Raw genomic sequence first — 22,749 nt, forward strand, 5'->3', positions numbered from 1 at the left:
AATGCTACAGTACATTTTCTTCTTAAGTAAATGAGATGTGGCATTAGAGGATGGTGCACACATTAACAGTCTGCATTAAGCAGCTAACCAAAAGTTTGGAGGTCCGAGTCCACCAAGAGGCACCTCAGAAGAAAACTCTGGTGACCTGCTTCCAAAGAGTCAGCCATGAAATCTTTATGGAGCATAGCTCTACTCTGACACACATACGGTCGCTAGGAGTCGGAATCTACTCTACAGCAATAGTGGCGGTGGCTACAACACTGTAGTCCCACTAGAAACCCTGGTGGTGTAGAGGTTAAATGCTATGGCTGCTAACCAAAGGTCGGCAGTTCAAATCCACCAGGTGCTCCTTGGAAACTCTATGGGCAGTTCTTCTCTGTCCTATAGGTCACTATGGGTCAGAATAGACTCGATGGCAACAGGTTTTTTTGTTCGTTTGTTTGTTTGATAGGCCCACTAAGGTAGTTTGACTTCCAGTTTTCAAATAGGTGGGAGTTGGGAGAGGAGGACATAATACTTATTTCTTTGTTGCTGTTAGGTGCCATCTCATCGGTTCTGACTCGTAGTGACTCTGCGTACAACAGAACGAAACGCTGCCGGGTCATGGACCATCCTCACAATTGTTGCTGTGTTTGAGCCTATTGTTGCAGCCACTGTGTCAGTCCATCTCATTGAAAGTCTTTCTCTTTTGAACTGCCCCTCTACTTTTCCAAGCATGATGTCCTTCTCCAGGGACTGATCCTTCCTAATAACATGTCCAAAGTACATAAGACAGTTTTGCCATTCTCTAAGGAGCATTCTGGCTGTTACTAAGACAGATTTGTTCGTTCTTCTGACAGCCCATGGTATATGCAGTGTTCTTTGTCAGCACTATAATTCAAAGGAATCAGTCTTTCTTCTTCAGTCACGCTTATTCCTCGTGCAGCCTTCCCATACATATGAGGTGACAGAAAACACATGGCTTGGGTCAGGCGCACTTTAGTCTTCTAGGTGACATCTTTGCTTTTTAACACTCTAAAGAGGTCTTTTGCAGCAGATTAGCTCAATACAATACGACATTTGATTTTTTGTCTGCTGCTTGCATGTATGCTGATTATAGATCCAGGTAAAATGAAATCTTTGACATCAGTCTTTTCTCCTTTTATCATGATGTTGCTTATTTGTCCAGTTGTGAGGATTTTTGTTTTCTTTATGTTGAAGTGCAATCCATATTGAAGGCTGTGGTCTTTGATCTTCATCAGTAAGTGCTTCAAGTCCCCTCCGCTTTCAGCAAGCAAGGTTGTGTCATCTGCATATTGCAGATTGTTAATGATTCTTCCTCCAGTCCTGATGCCCTGTTCTTCTTCATATAGTCCAGCTTCTCAAATTATTTTTTGCTCAGCATACAGACTGAATAAGTATGGTGAAAGGATACAACCCTGACACACACCTTTTCTGATTTTAAACCACTCAGTATTCCCTTGTTCTATTTGAGCAACTGCCTGTTGGTCTATGTACAGGCTCCTCGTGAGCATAATTAAGTGTTCTGGAATTCCCATTCTTCACAATGTTATCCATAATTTGTTATGATCCACACAGTCAAATGCCTTTGCATAGACAGTAAAACACAGGTAAACATCTTTCTGGTATTCTGTGCTTTAAGTCGAGATCAGTCTGACATCAGCAGTGATATCCCTTGTTCCACGTCCTCTTCCGAATCTAGCTTGAATTTCTGGCAGTTCCTGTCCAGACAGTGCTGCAACTGTTTGATTTTTCAGCATAATTTTACTTGCATGTGATATTAGTGATAATTGTTCAGTAATTTCCGTATTCCATTGGATGACCTTTCTTTGGAATAGGATGGTATATAGATCTCATCCAGTCGGTTGGCCAGGTAACTGTCTTTCAAATTTCTTGGCATACATTGAGTGCTTCCAGCATTGCATCCATTTGTTGAAACATCTCATTTGGTGTTCTGTCATTTCCTGGAGCCCTGTTTTTGACCAGTGCCTTCAGTGAATCTCAGACTTCCCTCAGTGCTGCCGGTTCTTGATCATATGTTACCTCCTGAAATGGTAAAATGTCGACCGATTATTTTTGATACAGTAACTCTCTGTATACCTTCCATCCATGTATTCCTTCCTGTGTCATTCAATTTTTTTGCCCATAGAATCCTTCAGTATTGCAACTCCAGGCTTGAATTTTTTCTTCAGTTTTTTCAGCTTGAGTAACTCTGCGTATGTTCTTCCCTTTTTGTTTTCTAACTCCAGGTCTTTGCATGTTTTGTTATAATACTTTACTTTGTCTTCTGGAACCACCCTTTGAAATCTTCTCTTCAGCTTTTTTACTTCATCATTTCTTCTGTTCGTTTCAGCTACTCTACATTTAAGAGCAAGTTTCAGAATCTCTTCTGACATACATTTTGATCTTTTCTTTCTTTTTGTTTTATTAATGACCTTTGGCATTCTTCATATATGATGTCCCTGGTGTCATCCCACGACTCTTCTGGTCTTTGATCAATAGTGTTCAATGCGTCAAATCTATTCTTGAGATGGTCTCCAAATTCAGATGGGATACACTCAAGTTCGTACTTTGGCTCTTATGGCCTTGTTTTAATTTTCTTCAACTTCGTCTTGAACTTGCATATGAGCAAAATAATGGTCTGCTCTGCAGTCTTGGCCCCAGGCCTTGTTCTGACTGATGATATCAAGCTTCTCTATCCTCTCTTTCCATAGATGTAGTTCATTTGATTACTGTGTGTACCATCTGGCAAAGTCTATGTGTATAGTCGCCATTTATGTTGTCGAAAAAAAGTATTTGCAATGAAGAAGTCATTGAGTCTTGCACAATTCTATCATGCAATCTCTGGTGTCGTTTCTGTCACCAAGGCTGTGTTTTCCAGCTTTTGAATTCCAACCACCAGTAGTTATCAATGCATCTCCACTGCATGTTTGATCAATTTCAGACTGCAGAAGTTGGTAAAAATCTTCAGTTCCTTCATCTTTGATATTAGTGGTTGGTGTGTAAATTTCAACAATAGTTACATTAACTGGCCTTCCTTATAGGAATGTAGGTGTTATGGTATAACTGACAGTGTTGCATTGTAGGATAGGTCTTGAATTTTTTTTTTTTCATGATGAATGTGATGCCGTTCCTCTTCAATTTGTCATTCCTAGCATAGTAGACCATATGATTGTACAATTCAGAATGGCTAATTCCGGTCCATTTCACCTCACTAATGCCTAGGATATCGATGTTTATGCATTCCATTTCATTTTTGACGGCTTCCAGTTTTTCTTGATCCATACTTCATACATTCTACATTCTGATTATTAATGAATGTTTGCAGCTGTGTCTTCTCATTTTGAGCTGTGCTACATCAGCAAATGAAGGTCCCAAAAGCTCACTCCATCCATGTCATTAAGGTCATCTGTACTTTGAGGAGGCAGCTCTTCCCTAGTCATATTTTGACTGCCTTCCAACATGAGGGGCTTATCTTTAAGCACTATATCAAGACAGCATTTTGCTGCTATCCATAAGATTTCCACTGACCAATGTTTTTCAGAAGTAGATTGCCAAGTCCTTCTTCCTGTCTTAGTCTGTCATCTGTGCTGAACCCTGTCCCCCGCAGGTGACCCTGCTGGTATTTGTAATACCGATGGCATAGCTTCTAGCGTCAAAACAACACACAAGCCACCACAGTATGACAAACTGACAGATAAGTTGTGGCACTTATTACTACACAATAATACAATAATAATTGTGAAACAATACGTTTTTGGTTACTTTTTGCCTATTACATTCAGTCAGAAGTTATCTATGCGCTTTATACGGATCATTTTTTTTTTTTTTTTTAAGGAAAAAATACCAAGCTCATTTTACCATCAGTGAACCCCTAGATTTGCTTCTTTCTAGCTGCCACTCCCTATGGTTCTCTCTTTGGCTTATCCCTGGAGGTTCACGAGATTCAGCTTCAGCGGCTTATATGAGCAATCTTTAACTCGTGAACATTTTCTTGAGTATACAACTTTATAAATGATGTAAGAAATTTTTAGATAGCATCCATTGCTTAAGGAGCACTCTTGGCACAGAGTGGTTAAGTACTCACCTGCTAAATGAAGGGTTGGGGGTTCGAACCCACCAGCAGCTTCATGTGAGAAAAATGTGGCAGTTCAATTCCATAAAGATTTACAGCCTTGGAAACCCTATGGGGCAGTTCACTCTGTCCTATAGGGTTGCTGTGAGATGGAATCAACTCCATGGTGGTGGGGAATTCATTCCTTTAGTAGCCCCCCAAACTTAGACGACCTTGAAATAACATAAGGAACCTTTCTGAAGGATAACCCAAATAATTGAATTGTTTAGTAAGAAGTACCAAGTCTAGCATTCAGCCTCTCTTTGGTGCCTGTTGTTTTCGGCCACCAGGACTTCACATGTACTGTTCTTTTTGCTAAAATGCACCCCTGCCACACACATAGAAAACTCCTACTCAGCCTGTGACCTACTCCTATATCACCTCTCCCAGGAAGCCCTCCTCGATCCCTCTAATTGGTCTTAGTTACTCCTGCAGTATTTTAGTCGTGACTCAAATACAGCATTTTCCACATCATATAGAAAGTTACTTATTTACATCTCAGTTCCCTAATGGCTCATCCCCCTAATTCTTAAGGACAACGACTGTCTTTTTATGACTAGCCTCTACATAGCATTTCAACAGTGAATGGAGTAAGCGAATAATACTTTCCTCTTTATTAAAAAAAAAAGAAGAAGAAAAAAGCAGGAGAACTAGTGTGTTGAGAAACTATTAACTTTATGTATGTATCAAAAGGCACCAACACCAAACCCACTGCCATCAAGTTGGTTCTGGCTTAACAGTGACACTGTAAGACAGAGTACAACTGCCTCATAGGGTTTCTAAGGCTGTGATCTTTACAGAAGCAGACTGCCACGTCTTTGTCCCGTGGAGTGGCTGGTGGGTTCAAACTGCCGACCTTTTGGTTAGCAGACTGGCATTTTAACCACTGTGGCACCAGGCAGCTCATCCAAAGGCCCAGGAAGGTCGAATTCAAACTAGTTAGTTGAAGTCCTGGTTCAAGACTTTGATGAAAATTTTTGAGTGAAAAAGTGGATACAATTGAGTAAAATAACTTCTGAGCTCTTAGTAGAAGTATCCATGATATCTCTGTTTTTCCTTATTGTCAAAAGTCTAGAATAGGCTTCTCATATGCGTGCATACGGTACATAAAACTTTTTGCAGTTTTAAGAAACCTAAAATTGGCCTGTTTAAAGAGGAGGTTCAGATCGTTAGTGGAAAATGGGAGAGGGTTTCAGAACGTAATTACAACCACTGGACACTGGAGTAGGACCATTGCTTGAAACAAACAACAGCAAAAGAGAAAACAGACCTACCCTATTCGAGGAAAGTTGTGTGTACATGCAAGATTTAAGAACTTAATGTTCTAATTGGTAGGTTATGGCTAGTTTTATGGGCTTTGGTGGTGAAAAGTCTCATCAGTGTGAGCACTGTTACGCTTAAAAACTTTTTGAACTTAGCATTTAAAATAGTACAACATAGTACATTTAGGATTGCCCCATTCGTGAATCACAATCGATTTAATCAGCCTTTATGGATGACAGTAAATTTAAGTCTTAGGCAAGCTGTGACCTCTCTTCCCGGGTGCTAAGACTGGCTGCAGTTAAACCATCTGTGGTGGGTCAGTTGTTTTTAAAGTTGACTACTAAAGCATTTTCCAAACACGTGCAAAAAAAGGGGGGGGAGGGAGGATTTAAGGTGGTGTTATGCAGCAAATGAATGATTTTTCTGGAAAACCTTAAGGTTGCAAAAATCCCACTAATAAATACCCTGGTGGCACAGTGATCAAGTATTTGGCTGCTAACCAAAAGGTAGGTAGTTTGAATCCACCAGCTGCTCCTTGGAAATCATATGGGGCAGTTTTACTCTGTCCTATAGGGTCCCTGTGAGTCAGAATCAACTCAGCATCAGTGTGTTTAACATGTACATATCTGCTGAGCTTTCACAGATTTTCACGAGTTTATCCAGTAAATTCAAAAGCACTAAATATTTCCTCTGTAACGGTGGGGAATTTAACAATGATTGTGTGTGGAGGAATCTATTGGAAAGAGCTGGAATCCTCCCACTGTAAAGAATATTCCTGTTGCTGCCGGTGGTGGCTGAATTATATTGAATTGATTAAGTACAATGAAATCTAGTTAGGGTTTGAGTATAGAGAAAAATAATAGCTAATCTTTCATGAGAAGACATGTTAGTGTGTTAGGATTCTAAGTTGGGAGGGGCCAAATTCTTTTGCTTAGCCTTTGAGGCTACCAAATACCACAGATACATATGTGTTTTTTTTTTTTTTGCAGTGGAGGCTATTAGTGATGAACCACACCACAGTGTAATGCTGAAATTGGCGAAGACTTTTAAGAAATTTTATTGAACTTTTTTTTTTTTCATTACAGCAGGACTTCTTTAAAAGTGTGGTTGATTCTCACTGTCATTTTGTACATGACTGTAAATATTCTTAAGTGACATTTTGAACGCCATAAACCTGAACCCTATCATATATTTAAAGTAGACTCATAAATTTTCTGAGTGAAAATTTATGACGAGAACTAGCGATATCCTTGACTTTTACTTAAAGCAAAATTCTAGTATGTGCATTTAGAGTAGATCAGGACTGAACTGCTCTATTCTAAACGAAAGGAAGAAGTATAGAAAATTTCTCCCATTTTAACAGAAAATGTTTAAGGGCAGATGATTTAGAACGCAAAGACTTGCTTTTCTGCTCAATAGGTGATTTTTGGTGATGTGGTGTTGAGCTTTGATCTTGTGTGTGGGAGTTGGCCTTCACATCACAGACAAGGCTGTTCCTCTTGGCCTTTAGACCTCAAAATTCCACAATGCACAATTTCAAGAGGTGAGAGCAAGAAAGAGAAAAATCAGCTTACTATATATGCATGTAATATTTCAGAAAGTGAGAAAAGAAACCATTAATACTATTAAGCCTGCCTTCAAGCAAAATTTGGTTTATAAGCTACATAACCCGATAGGAGGGCAAATCACATAAAATCTTTCTTTTTAAGAACCATTTTTATGTTTTTTCTTTGGTATAAGTCGCTTGAATGTATTTGATCACGAACTACTTGCTGTGAAGTATATAGCTCTTTCGTAATGATGCATTAGCATTGTATATACTCAAGAAATACATGTTTGGAAAAAAAAAGTTAAAATGTTTTCACTCCAACCAAAAAGAAGCTGAGAAACAGATTGGTCCGTAACAAATGTATGCAAAACAAAACCAAGAAAACCAGTCGGGTGGATGTTATACTGTCTCATTAAAGAAAATGAATCAAGATTGATCTAATTAACTTGCACAGATTCAGCACATTTTACCCACGGAACCAAGCAAGCACTGGCTATCTTCTGCCACAGCTGTTTAAGTTGCTTACATGAGTCATTCTGAGTGAGAGCCTTTAAAAAAAATAAGTAAACTAACGATTTGAAATCTTTGTCTTCCACCTGATAATCACCTAACAGAATCATTGTAATTATGGGTAGAGTCCCTGGCCGGAGGCCCTTCCAAACCTGAAGTGGCCTTACATAGGTATTGAGAAGAAATGTCTTGTCATTTGTCACTGTGAGATGGATAGTGTTTTATCACGTCTGTCAGCTTCATGCTAGTTCAGCTGTGGCGTTGTAGTTGACAGCTCAGATTGAGCCTAAGGATCACACTCTGGCCATGATCAAAAATCCCTTTTGTATAAAATATGTGGCAGTTAACTACAGCAAATCCATCTGTTGAGTATTTTTATGTCAACTGTTTAGCAAATGCAGAAATTCACATTTGTAAAAAGATGACTAGGGAAAGGAAAGCATGAATTCTTCATTACCTTCCGAATTAGCAGGCTTCTTCTAACCATATTGAAAGAGTGATGAATAATTATTTTTCTTGCCATTGCATTTCTTTGAAAAGATGACCAATGGAAAGAAAAATAATTATTCACTCTTTCAATATGTTTACAAGGAGCCTTGACTTTGGTATCAGATGTACATTTGACATTTGACTGCTACCTCTACCACTTATTAGCTGTGGGATTTGGGGCAACTCCTTCAGTCTTCTAAGCCTCAGCCTACCTCTCCACCCCTACCCATCCCTTGTAAATGGGATAATAATTAGCGATCTCACCGGGTTGTTGTTAGGATTAAACATTTAGTACAGTACTTGATGTGTAATAAGTGCCCCAAATGGTAGGAATAGTAATTGTGGCTGTTGTCATTGCTAATATTGAGTTGTATGTAACAAGTGCTAATTAAGCCCTGTTATCTTCTTGAACCTCGGTTTCCTTATCTCTAAAATGGGGAGTTGGTTGTTGATCTCTAAGGTTCTTCCAGCTGGACTGTCTGAGTCAACCTCTCTGGGGGTTGGCAGGCTGCCTCCTGGAGGGGTTTTTCACTCAGGCTTGCTCCCTCCCTGTTCCCCCCATCCCTCCCTCCTGCACCTCAGCCCCAGCCAGTTACCGCACAGTGGGAGGCCGCTGGATCAAAGCCCTGGGAAAGGTCAGGCATTCCGGGAGCGCTGACGCTCGGCTCGGCTCGGCTGTTGTCGGCAAGACCAGCCCTTCCACTGTCTTTTTTGCAGAAGCGCCAGCACTTAAATGGAGAACTTTATCTAGAAGCCACTTCTGAGCACTGGTACTCAGCTGAGCTGCTAAGAAACTTAAGGGACAACGCCAACGCCTGTTTTGGGTGTCGCTGTCAAAACCTTCTTACGCTTTTGTTATGGGATGTGTAAAAGGTGGGAATAGGAAAGTGGAGGTCACATTTTGTCATAAAGGTGATAACAAGTGGTAAATTACAGTAACCTATTTTTTTATTATTGGAAATGGTGTTAGAAAATACAACCACAAGGGAAAATGTTCACAACATAATGACTAAAACATTAGGTTATAAAACTATTAAAAAAAATAAATACATATGTGTGAACTATATATAAACAAAACAAAACCCAGTACCGTTGAGTTGATTCCGACTCATAGTGACCCTATAAGATGGAGTAGAACTGCCCTGTAGAGTTTCCAAGGAGCGCCCGGCAGATTCAAACTGCCGACCCTTTGGTTAGCAGCCGCAGCACTTAACCGCTATGCCGCCAGGGTTTCCAAACTATATATAAAGAAAAATATAGAGGGGGAAAAAAAGACTAGGGATAAATTTAACTGTGTTAAAGTTGATTTTTTTTTTTTTCTGAATGGCAGTACCAGATAATTTTTGTTTTATTTTTGCTTGGATTTCTAAGTGCTTTAGAAAGTGAGTTAAGAATTTTAAGGAGAAACAAAAACTGATTTTTTTTTTTTTTTAAAGCAAGAAACCAAATTGCCTTTCAGAGGAAAAGGTTAGTCTCTTCAGAGAAAGGAGGATGTGTGAATGTGCACAGTGGTGCCTCGAAGTGCTGGGCGCCTGTGTGCTCACATGTTGCCACCCTCAGAGACTTGTGTGCTTGAAGCTATGGAATGTAAACAGCTCATTTACCTGTGAACACCTATATCCTTCCTACTGTACGCAGTTTTCTCAGTACTCTAGAGATAGTTCTTTCATGAAGTAAACACTGTTATCCTTCCTTCTTAGGACACTGAGGCCCAGGGAGGTTAACCTAGCTACTGTCGCCCAATTAGTGAGAGGCAAAGCCACGACTCAGACCCAGGATTGGCTTGCCCCAGAATCCATGCTCTAACTACACACTGCCCTGCTTCGCCCTGAGGAAAACTGGGATCTAGTGGCCAGCTGTTTTCAACCTGTGTTTTTTACATGTAGTCATGGTGAGGGTTAATTGGGGTACTGTGGGGCAAAAACAGGAGCCCTGGTGGCACCCAGTGGTTAAGAGCTCAGCTGCTAAACAAAAGGCTGGCAGTTTGAATCCACCAGCCGCTCCTTGGAAGCCCTGTGGGGCAGCTCTGACCTGTCCTATAGCATTGCTGTGGGCCAGAATTGACTCCATGGCAATGGATTTGTTTTTTTTTTTTTTGGGGGGGGGGGTGTGGATTGCAAAAACAGTTATAGGTGGACATAGGGATACTTTTTTTTCATACTTATTGATACTCTATCCTGTCAGCTGAGTTCAGCCCACGCCCCCTTGCCCTCTGCACTCATTGGATCCTAATCTTAAGCTCACAGGTGAGCCTTGTTACGGGGTTCTAGTGTTTATTTTACCTGACAGTCAAAATCTTTCCTGGATGTGAGCACAGCAGTGAGTCTGTAGCTTCACTTGGAGTTGAAACCACCATTTCTTTTTTTCTGCCATGGTCAGTGGCTTCAGCTCTCCCTACAAAAATAGTTTTTCCACAGCTGCTCCTAAATACATGGAAGAAGGCAAGGTAAAGAAGAAAGGGCTCTCCTGGCCTGAGGCCTTCAAACCGCAGGTCTGCCTAAAGCTGTGTGTGTGTGTGTCTGTGTGGGTGGGTGGGTGTGTGAGCCCAGGTGCATATTATAGGTGGACCTCTTACCTCTCTGGGCCTCAGTTTCCTCATTGGTAAAATGCAAGGACCAGATTAAATGAATTTCCAAGTCTTTCACTGCTCTGGTTCTTGGAAAGACCTCAGTGCATTTTTCAACATTTTCCGTAACTGATTCCTTTTACTAGTGTATACCAAACGCAAAGAGGTTAGAGTCCAATCACTTATTTCTACAACAACCGCAACACTGTTAGATCTTTCTTTAACCTTATGCAGTCTGGTTAGTACCTCAGCTGTGTCCTGTTGCTTTGATAGTAATTATCTGTCCTGTGGCATCATTTGGTAAAACTTATTTTCAATAGAGAGCTCAATTACCAATTCGTGAGTTATTAGCAAAATTGTTTCTAGAAAGTCCAATGTCTTATCAAAGTGAAGCGCTTAAAAAAGATGTTTAAATAGAAATTTTTTCAAGGTTACAAAGCACAGGAATGATGTGGCCTCACCATAGCCACTGACTAGTTTCTCTTCATTGGGTTTTTGTATTGTTTCTGCTTATCCTGTTTTCACCTTCAGGTTGACACAAACGTTAAGCAGTGCCTGTTGGTCTGATCTATTTGGACAGCTGATTTCCAATATATAGTTGGGTTTTGCTAGCCAACAGAGACTTTTTTTCTCCAACAGAGGAATATACTATTATATATGTGTGTGTGTAAGTGTATGTGTGTGTTTGTATATGTGTGTGTGTATGACTCTCCATATACACACTCATGCACGTGCACACACATACACATATGGAAGAGAACCTTTAATAAGCTAAAACAGATAATAAATAAATTGCTTTAAATTCCACCTCTTAGGCTGGTACAGTGGTTAAGAGCTTGCCTGCTAACCAAAAGATCGGCAGTTTGAATCTACCAGCTGCTCCTTGGAAACCCTATGGGGCAGTTCTACTCTGTCCTATAGGGTCACTACAAGTCAGAATCAATTCAAGGGCAATGGTTTTGGTTTTGGTAGACTTAGGCTATCCACGATAGGCCAGCAGGAACACAGTTCAAATGCAGGTAGCTCCTAGTGGTCACCCAGCCCCAGGATGCTGTCTGGGATCATTCAGTGATGGACAACTTCAGGGGCAGTAGGGCTCTGGAGTTTGTGTTCACAGAAAAATCCAGCTGTTCTGCTTAGACTTTGGAAATGTAGTTCCCTCAATTTGATATAATTTGATGGCCCCTGACTGGTCTCCACTCTGCCCTGGGGTCCTATCCTCCCTCTTTAAACCCTTTTCCAAACCCAGATGTTTCCCTCATCCTTTAGCCGCTGCTCGCTCATCTTCAGGGCTCTTTCCCCAAATACTAATCTCATTTCAGCTCATTGAGTGTGTCTGCTCATATGCACCAAAATTATACCCCATCTTCTAGAGAATTCTCTTATTTTCATACTACTTTGGGCTATTTCCTCAAACCGCTTACCTCTTCATCCCCATGCCTCTGCTGTTTTCCTCATTTTGGTCTTCCCCTTTATAACACATGACCCTGGGGGGTGGAGGTGGGGGAGGTGAGAGTCTTTTTTCTGCAATAACCATTTTCTGGAGGGGCCCATTTGGTATTTTTCATCCTGCTATATTAATGTTGGGTTCCCTGGGTGGTGCACATGGTCTGGGCTCAACTACTAATCTAAAGGTTGGCAGTTCAAACCCACCCAGAGGCATCATAGAAGAAAAAAAAAAAAAAAAACCCACTGCCATCGAGTAAAAAAAAAAAAGGGCCTGGCAAAATACTTCCATAAAGATTATAGCAAGAAAACCCTATGGAACAGTTCTACTGTGTAACACACGGGGTCTCCATGAGTTGGAATCAACTTGATGGCAGCAGTTTTGGTTTTCTGGTTTATGTTGATGATGATACCATTTGTGTGGCTCTTTGCATACAGAATGCTTCTATCACTTTATCGCTTAGGCAAGCTTGGTCCTCCTCCCTGGTTTGCTCTTACAGCCTCCTTGATTCTGAAAATATTTTATACGTTAGTTTGCTTACCAACTGAGTTAACTATAAAGGAGAGAAAACCTCTGGAGGACAGTTTTTCTTTTCTTGTTCGACTTAAACACTAAATACTCTGGGCTACTGAAGAGTCCCAAAATCTGAGTGCTTGTAACTACCAGCTTGAATATGCTGAATTTCTACAATGGAAAGAATGCATTTTCAATAACTTTTAATAAACTAGGTAGAAATTTTGAGTAGTTGAAACTTCCTGAAGCGTCCATGAAATAGTTGATTTGAAAAAAAAGAAAAGGAGAAGAAATCCAGATTGCTGTAAACTGATTTGTTGACATTCTTTTATTCTTTGTCTTCACATAGTTGTTTTTAATGAGCTTAAGGTCCAGAGCTAAATCTTTCATAGCTGAAAGCGGAACAAACCAACTTTGAGCTTGGAGTCAACTTTTATTCAAAGTGTTGATTATTAAGCGGTGGTGACGGTGGGTGCCTGAGTGGTAGGAATAACCACAAATGGCTTCACCCTCCCTGCTACCCCACCTCTGTCAACACATATTCTTGCAGCCTGTCTGTGGACCCGACCTCCTAACATCCTTACTGCTTTTTTTACATTTGCCCTTCCTCCCATTTAAAAGAGAACCAGGGAAATCCTGTTGAATTCTTGGAAGAACAGGCTTTTAGATGCGTTATGTTTTGATATTTTGAAAGCACTAGATGCAGTCTGCAGCTTCGGGTGCTTGTGATCTGTGGCAAAAACAGGATGTTTTAGGTGAGTCTGACTGTACAGGCGGTATGCTTGTGGCAGGGTGGGTGCACCCTGACTCTGGCCCCCATTTCCCCCTCCGCCCCACACAGTTAGATTACTTTGTGCACTGGGTTGTTTCACAGTTGGTGCTCCCTTCTCCCGTCAACACAGCCCTCCCTGGCCCAAACCCAATGCGCTCCACCATGGCACGTGGTCATGGCAACGGCATCTAGTGCTCTGACTCTCTCTGGCTTTATCAAAATGTGTCTGTCCCATGTAGCTGTCTCTGATTTCCACATTGAAAAATCTGGGTTAGTGGATTTACGGGATGAATGTATTCCTTCTTCACTGGTGAATTGTATGACATTAAACAAAGAGAATGGCTTCCATCAGTGTCATCAGTTAATAAATAAATGCGCGGTGTATTTTTCACTTTAATAACATCTTATCTTTGGACAGCATTCTGCAGTTTACAGCTGAGAGGCTTGTGTGGCACCAGGCTTCGATTCCTGGGCTCCTGCCGCCTCTAGTGTTTCCACTCCAACAAGGCAGTGCTTTTCCAACTTTCCCTAATGGTGGGTTTTATGGATTCCTGGGGGGACATGTTAGGGACAGATAAAGCTTTACTTTGAGCTTGGTGCTGGCTCAATTCTGCCTTTTCTGAGAGGGCTGTTTCCGTAAGAGGGTTTAGGTTTAAAATGAGTGCACTCACTGATCGTGATCACGCTAAACCATTTGGACTAGATTTCACCTGTAAGTAATGACAGTTGGTTACTGTGCAGCTGATTTGATTTGTTTGTACGTTTTATCTGTTTAACAAACGTATGTAGATGATTATTATGACCCAGGAGCTGTTTCAAGAATTTACTAATGGTAGCTCACTTAATCCTTAACAACTTTATGAAATAGGTAGTGTTATCATGATCCTAATTTTCAAATGAGAAAAAATAGAGGCACGGAGAGAATGATGCTTTGCTCAAGGTTGTGTAATAAGTGAGAGAATTGAGATTCATACCTGGGCAGTCTGGCTCCAGACATATCCCCTTAACACTGCCTCCAGGCTGTGTGCCCTCAGGTGGGTGGAGGTCCTGGATGCCATTTCAAAGAACACGTTCTCTCTTTGCCTGTGAGGAGCCAGGGTCAGCATACTTTACATAGGGTGGGGCACAGAGAGTGACGACAGAATGACTCCCACCCCCAGGAGCTGTTGGCACTGGCTTTGGCTCTTCTTGGACTTCTTCTAAAAGAAGCAGCTATCTTGGGTCCCTCATCTGATCACACCAAACCATTGAAGGCTCACAGAACTGGATTCCAGAGATGGAAGTTTCTAAAGCCCCAGTAGCCACATGATGTGTGCCCAGTTCCTAATGTGCTAACATGGTTCAGACTGGCTGGTGCCAACCCATCATATTGGTTATGTGTTTCTCTTTATTAGGAAATAATCTTTTTTTTAAATGAATATCAGTAGCACAAGTTCAATCTCAAAGACAATTACAAGCATCCTATCAGCAACCTTCTGGGCAACAGCAAGTGGTTGTGTCACCAGGGACACATTGAAGCTATTAAGTTGTAGGAATAATAAATGCCCAAACTGTATGATGTTGGTGAGAAACTCTGACTTCAGAGAAATGAGAATGAAAATAATGAAATGTGTTAATTTTAGAAAGTGAAAACATGTCACATGAGGAAATGATTTAGTGACCCCTGTTGCTGTACTCAGAAGAGCAGAGAGGAAGAGTTTAACAATTAAGCATTGTTTGGAGCATGTTAATTTTCTACCTGCGAAACTGTTTAGCCAGCAATACCACCTGCCTTTCTTCCCCATCTTCCCTCCCCACTGGAGGCTACTTGCTGTTACTGACTGGATATAAACAACCTAGGGGAAAGGCAGTTCTGATAAAAATCCTCATTCCTTTTCTGTTCATACCCCTCCCCCACTAGACATTAAAGGTGATAATTGCTTGAAATACTGGGAGCAAGTAATTTGTATTGGTAAAGCTCTGGTGAACTTCAAAAGAATCTGTGTTTCCCTATTGGTGACTTCTTTTTAATCAGGGGAGGGGACAGATGTGTATTTCTGTGGGCCTGATGCACCCATAAGAGCTTGGGACTTGATGATGGAAGACGACTCTTCTAAATTTTTAAAAATCTGTATCTATATAATGGCAGGCCATAGTTTAGAACCTGAGGACTCTGAGTCTTAGTATTCAGACCCTGAATGTTTTGGCTTCTGTTTTCTTATATTAAAATTCACATTAGAGAGGAATAGTAATATCTCATGCTTATTGGCCATCATTCTACACATTTTATATACATTTATTTTTAACACTGTACGTAGTACTTACCATGTGCCAGGCACTGTTCTGAGTAGTTTGCAAATATTAACACATGTACTCCTTATATTGGGGCAGTGGTGGTTCAGTGATAGAATTCTAGCCTTCAGTGCAGGAGACCCAGGTTTGATTCATGGCCAACGCACCTCAAGGGCAGCCACCACCATCTGTCAGTGGAGGCTTGCGTGTTGTTATGATGCTGAACAGGTTTTAGCAGAGCTTTTTTTCAGACTAAGATGGACTCGGAGGAAAGGCCTGGCAATCTACTTCTGAAAATCAGCCAAAGAAACCCCTGTGGGTCATAATGATCCAGTCCGCAACTGATCATGGGGATGGCACAGGACTGGACAGCATTTTGTTTTGTTCCGTTGTGCCTGGGGTTGCCATGAGTCAAGCCGACTTGACAGCTAACAACGACTGCTAATATAGCCCTTCAGGGTGCTCTTGTTTTTATTTCCATTTTACAAATGAGGAAACTGGGGCACATGGAGACCCAGTGATTTGCCAGAGGTCACCCAGCTGGTAATTCGCAGACGTGATACTCAAACCCAGGCAGTCTGGCTCTGGAGTTCATAGTTAATCACCTTACTATACTGGAAGACAACTTGTCCCTTTTACGTTTGACAAGGTGTTTCTAGCTGATTACAGCCTCCAGCAAATCAACAGCATTTAGCTTTCTATGGTTATAATTGAAACAGATTGAGCACAGAGGAAGTGCTCAGGCTAAAATACTAAGGCATAATAGTCGATGGCCTTACAAGGAGTGGATTTTTCTTATTTCCTCCAGTTTAATTAGTTCTTCTACACAGGTGCTAACTCAAATATGCCTAAAGAGTGCATGCCCACAGCAGATAAGTAGCTCCTAGCAGATTTAACAAATTATCCTTTGTCTACCAAGCTTCTTTGTTATCCAAACTACATCCCTAGGTAGAAACATTAAGTTCCTACACATCAAAGTTTGCATGCAAAGTGGGGGACACAGGCGAGACCTATTGAATTCGATCCTGGGTTAGGACCCAATCCTCTATTCCTGGTTGCAGATGAAGAATGAAAAAGCCACATAAGTCAATTCTAATTACTGGTAAGATCTTTATTCCAGATACTTTCTAATACAATTAGAAAACGTTAATAGGGGTGGGAGTGCTACAGAGGTTGCAGAGAAACTTGAAGTCCAACAGGAAGGTCTTGTTTGCTTGTTTTCTGTTTATTTTTAAGCCTAGTATTTAACTGTTCATCCTAACCCAGTGTGAGTGTAAGTTACAAATAAGGAAATTGAGAAGTTGGTGGTTTGTGTTGGTTTCAAGGGTGACCCTTTCTGTTTACCACTTGGAAAAGATCTGGTAAGATGAGGATGTGGAATCCCTTTCCACTCACTTGAGTGTTTATCCTGGCGGTGCGGCTGCTCTTATTTTGATGTAAGTGTCCAGAGTTCCAGGGTCCTTGGACATCGCCACATTTTACTGTAATTTACTGTACACACTCAGAAGGAAGATACCAACTTTTATCCATGTCACTGCCTGAATTTGGGTAGGAAAGGCCGAGCCCAGAAAACATTCATAGTGCTGCACCTCTTGACCAGCTCAGGTTACAAGGAGAGAGGGTGTACAAGGAGTGAGTCAAATCTAGAGGAAGCTGAAAGTAAGAAAGAGGCGCTATGACAGACTGATTGCAGATGAGATGATGATAAACCTAGGCCTTGTCGTTACCTGCACAATGCTACCACTCGTTACCAAGCAGTATCTCTTGCAAAGCCCTGATGGTCGATGTGGAAAATCTGAGCAATTAGGAAACCTCAGAGCTGAAGCACGCTCTTACAAAGCCACGTGTCATGGATGAGGTCTCTTGCAGCTTCACACTTTCCAGAATGATTAAATAGATGGTTGTCTCTCACTGAAACTTCCATCCCTCTCTTGAGGTAAAGCGAAGGTGTGTTCACTCCATGGCTCTTCCTTAACTGCATCCTTGGGGTGGGCGGTGGGAGGGGAGAGGACCTGTGCCTTCCTAGCCAGCTTTAGCTCTGCGGATGGATGTCTGCCTCTGGTTTGTTGGATCCAGTCACACTTCCAGGGGCTCTCCTGGCTCCTGCTTGTGACTCTTGTCCCTGTAAGTTATGTGCCTCTACTAGGTTTTCTGTATCTTCTTCCTTTTCTTACCGATAACAGGGCAGTGGAGGTGAAAGACAGCGGGGTAGGGGGTGAGGGATGAAGTTAGACTCACGGTAGTGCGAGGACATAACATCCAGTTTTTTTTTTCTTTAGATGAATTTAAAACATTCTCAGACTGTGTGCGTGTATGTTTGTGAAGGTAATTACTTGACAAAAGCAAAGAAATTTTTTGAAAAAAACTAAAAGTTCACATGTGAATCTGACTTCAGTGGCTCCGCAAAGTTCAAAGTATACAGTTTCTTTTACACAAGAAAGTCCAGTTAGCACTAAACATTCCCTTTTTGAGAAAGTAAAACTCTTTCTCTGACTATAATGTATAATCTTGGTGTAGACTTTGGAAAATACAGAAAAGTGTAAGAGACACATAAAAGTCACCTATAGTCTCACAAGCTAATGTTGTGGTTAAAATTTCAGTGCATATATTTCTAGTTTTTTTTTTTTTTTTTCTATTTGTAGACATTATGTGAAATTTCGTTTATCCCAGAACTAAGGCTGCTAAATCTGTGTGATCTTTAAAAAAAAAAGCAAAAAAACCCTTTCTCTTTCTGTGCCCGGAAAACCCATCATGTTTGCCTGCATAGGTCGTTGACCTCAGCCCTCCTTGCAGGGAGTGAGTCTGTACATTCGCGCGGAATAAAAATGATGAAAGTTGTGATGAGGGGCAGAGAGAGTGGACTATTTATTCCAGTCAGCCTTTCCACCAAGATCAATGGGCCTTTTTATTTTAAGAGGCATGTGAGGTGTAGGGGTTTTGTGTATTTTCCAACCAGGATCAAATTACCAGCCAAGTGTTGGGACTCTGAGTGACACACAGTTTGTGTCTGATGCCGTCTGGTTTGTACTCATCCCTGTGTCATTACCCATTTTCAACCTGTCTACCACTCCCACTCAGACAAGTTTCCAAAACATAAAGGGAATATGTGTAAACTATCCTTCATGGTCGAGTGGTTTTGTGATCAAGAGATACCATGCTTTTCTTAATATTTTTTTAATAACCTGACCAGATTAGGAAAAAATAACATTTTTACACCTGGTCTTTGAAACTCATCAATGATAGGTAGCACTTAGGGAGTCGTGGGCTGGCCAGAGTCAAGGCTTGAAGTCTGGTTCTACCACTCTCTTCAGAAGTGACCTCATACAGGTCACCTTGTTAATGTGTTATATGAAGCAACAACAACACAAATACCCTAATAAGCATATGAACATATGGTATTATTATTGTTGCCGATTGGCTTTCAGTGGACACTGAAAACTGAGCCCGTTACGATTCCTCGTCCCGTCTGCCTTCCCCATCCCAGTCCATAAAGGCAGCATGTCCATTCTCCTAGGCTTCTGGTCCTGGAGCCCTGGAGGCCTCTTCCTCCTGGCCTTTTCCCTCACCCACCTCATCTAGGCTGTCATTAAATCCAGCTCATTTTTCTCTGACTCCTCAAGTGGCACTCACATTTGTGCCTTCTGCCCCATTTTCACTGTCACCACCTTCCTTCTATCCTTTTACCTCTTGTCTGGGCTTGCTCATCTCCTAATGGGCCTAGTTTTGGTTCTAATATTCCACATTATAGTTACAAGTGTATATGTCTCACCTCTTTTGGGAGATATTAAGCTCCTTGAGAACAGAGATGAGATTTTACTAACCTTTGTCCCCTTTGCCATGCTTTCTTGGCACAGCACCTTAACATGGTACACACTCAATTTAATGTTGATTGAATTGGAAAGAATTAAGCTGAATTGATTGGGTTGCTTAATCTCTCTGAGCCAGATTTGGGCTCCTGTCTGAGCAATTTATGAATGAATCTGGTAGTAGCTTGGCATAATACTCAGAGTCCTGGATTAGGAGTGGGAAAAGCTGAAGCCTGAGCAGAGAGGACCAGCTGCCTGACTTTGGAGAAGACACCTAACTTCTCTGGACATCACTTTCCTCATCTTCAGGCTGAGGACAGTCAGACTTGATTGAGCCCTCAAGGATCTAGCTCTAGAATTCCACATTAGTAAACTATTTTGCATTTGATCACTTTGAAGTGGCAGTTTTTCTCCTTCTGTATGAGATAAAATGAATATTTTATCTCACGCCCAGGAGTCATCCTGCACATATTCTATGACAGGAGGCTAATGAATGCACTGATGGAGACTTTAAATTAGAACAAATGGAATCATTTCCATTGCTCAATCGTAAGAATTTGGCCAGATGTTTTACAGAGAAATGAGAGAGAAGACTTAAAAACTTCATTCACATCAGTAAAAATTATGCCTTGACACATTATTGAAGTTAATTTTGAAACCAGTTGGGAAAATGTTGATATTTGAGGTAAGAACAATTTTTGAAATTTCTGAGACAGTTGCCTTTAAGCTTTTTATTACAACCCCAATAGTCCTCTGAAGGAGTTGAAGTAAATTCTTTACACACTTCTAAGTTTTAAAAAAAAAATGCTAGGAAAAATACCAGCCATAGTGCTTAGCACTCATGATTTAAAATGTAGAGTTTCTAGGTTATCAATGAAGACTGTAAACCTGGCCTGGTGGCTGGGCCATGGAACACACTTGGAGTTCTTCCATGCAACTCAGAGTCTACAAGTATGTTCCCTTGAGCTCCCATGGCACGCCCGTCTGTCTACCTGGCAGCTGAGAGCAGGCTGAGAAGACAGACATGGCTGCCAGTGTGCATTCCCAGGTGGTTTGCCGCACCCTAATCATCCTCTGGCAGGCTGGAGGATATCCAACTGTCAGTTGACGGGCAGCACCCTCAGAGAGCCAAACTGATGCCATATATGGGGTTACTCCAGTGGAGGGGCAGGAAAGGCTAATGACCGCCTTAGCGCGATCACTGTGAGATAGGCCCAGGAATTGTGTGTGTGTGTTTGGGTAGTGGGGGCAAGGATAGCTCCTAGAACATCCTTAATACAATTATCTGGGCTCATCTGTGTTCCTAAGCACACACAGTATGTCAGACTTTTGTTATGGGCTGTGCTTTGGTTATATATAATGTCAGCTTTAGCCTGCTGAGATTCCCCTGTCATCACTGCATGTGAGATTACAAGGTTCAGAAATACAATACATATACACAGTAAAATTTTATCTGGATTTACCTATGTATAAAGTAAAATTAGCCTTCACTCAATTCCAAATCGGCTCTTTTGCCTTTATTTTTTTATTGAGGTATAATTATCCAACATAAAATTCTCTTTTTAAAGTACACACTTCAGTGGTTTTTAGTATATTCAGTATGATGTGCAATTATCACTGCCATCTAATTCCAGAACATTTCCATCATTCCAAAAGAAACCCTGTGCCTGTTGACAGCAGCCCCCTTTCCTCTCCTTCCCTAGCCCCTGGCAACCACTCACCTACTTTAGGTCTCTATGGATTTTCCTATGCTGGACATCTCATATAAGTAGAATCATATAATATGTGGTGAGACACAAGTCTCGCTTCTTATCATGTTTTCAGCGTTCATCCATGTTGTAGCATGTATCAGTACTTCATTCCTTTTTTGTGACTGAGTAATAATTCATTCAGTGGATATACCCAAATCAGTGGATATACAATTTGTTTATCCATTCATCAGTTGATGGACATTTGAGTTGTTTCCACTTTTTAGCTATTATGAACATAAATAATGTTTGAGTTTTTGTGTGAATATATGCTTTCCGTTCTCTTGGAATTGCTAGGCCATATGATTCTGTGTTCACCTTTTTGAAGAACTGCAAAACTGTTTCCTGTCAATCTCCTTTGAATATTCTTTAAAAAGGAAGAAGAGGCTAAACAGGTTAGCATTTTTGGTTAGAGAATGCACAGCTGAATTAATAATAAGCTGAACAGAAAAAATTCAAGTTATAAAAAAAAGAAAATTTATTATTTATATTAACTTAGGATATCTCCATATTTACATATTAAAACTGGATTAAACAGTGAGGGTGGAGAAAATGAATTCCCACAGATTTTTTAATAGCAATCTTCAAAGTCTGGTGAAATAAGATTTTTTTGTTTGTTTGTTTTCAAGAATTAGCAATAACAGTTAAGGCTGAGAAGATATCCTGAGCACTGATAGCTGGAATAGCTGAGAGCCTGAAGAAATCACCACTGCTAATATTCGCTGGAAAATTAAGGGGAAGGTGAAAAACCTAGGTACACAGATTGACTCTCCTATTTTAGATCATTCTTCATTCTATGGACAGGAATTTTCTAAGCAGAATGGTAGCTTACATTCTTTCTTGATGTTCCATTTGTCACAGAGCCTTGTGGGTAGTTTATTGATTATACTATTTATTAGCATGTTCAAATGATACTACATAACCATTTCTAAAACAGAAACACAGATGTTGATGGCAGTGAGAGCATTTTAAGAGGAAAGGATGTTCTGCCAAGTGATTTCTTATCTGACTGTGCATTTACTGCTTGACACGTCTCACTCCTGCCTCTAGGGCCCCGTGGCCAACTCCAGGTCAATTTTTGAGACCAATGTAGCAAGAGGGGCCACAAGCTCCTGCGTAACCAGAAAGCAGGGCACATCTTGATTTGGTGAAAAGAAAAGAGGATTGAGTCCAGCTCTCTACTGTGTGATTTTGGAATTTTCTGAGCTTTTTTTTCTTTTTTATTATCTTGATCTGAAACATGGAGGATATAAATAATACCTTCCTTACAGGGTGATAGTGAGATCCAAATAAGGTGAGGAACATGAAAGCACTTTACAGAATAATGAAAAGTTGGTTGTTTTTATTATAGTTCAAGTCTGGCTTCTGCCTACCCAAACACATCAGCATATCCCTGGAGTGGCTTATTCATAGCTAGACCATGCTGGCCAAAGATGTATCTTCTTTGAAATAAAATCCTTAGAGGAGACTTGAAATCCAGACTGTTGGAATAAAGCAAGACTCTTCTTCCACATGTCTCATAGCTCTATAATTATATAATTCACAGAACTTAGGAATACTGAATGTCAGCCCACTTTCTCAGCTGGAGACTTTGGGCTGACCTTCTTATGCCTACACTGCTTACTCCAAGTGGCTGTCATCTCCCTGCCCTTCTTCTGAGACTGGTGAATGCCACTTCCCTGGTCACAGACTTGTCCACAT

At 40.9% G+C, this 22,749-nt stretch overlaps 1 protein-coding gene across 7 annotated transcripts in view; it reads left to right on the forward strand.

Annotated features, from left to right (window-relative positions):
* LEF1 (lymphoid enhancer binding factor 1) overlaps positions 1-22,749 on the forward strand; it is a 129,519-nt gene that overhangs the window by 43,928 nt on the left and 62,842 nt on the right. The gene's annotated exons all lie outside the window — the stretch shown is intronic.

This window comes from Elephas maximus, chromosome 5, assembly GCF_024166365.1.
Source record: "Elephas maximus indicus isolate mEleMax1 chromosome 5, mEleMax1 primary haplotype, whole genome shotgun sequence".
In the NCBI taxonomy this organism is placed as follows: Eukaryota; Metazoa; Chordata; class Mammalia; order Proboscidea; family Elephantidae; genus Elephas; species Elephas maximus.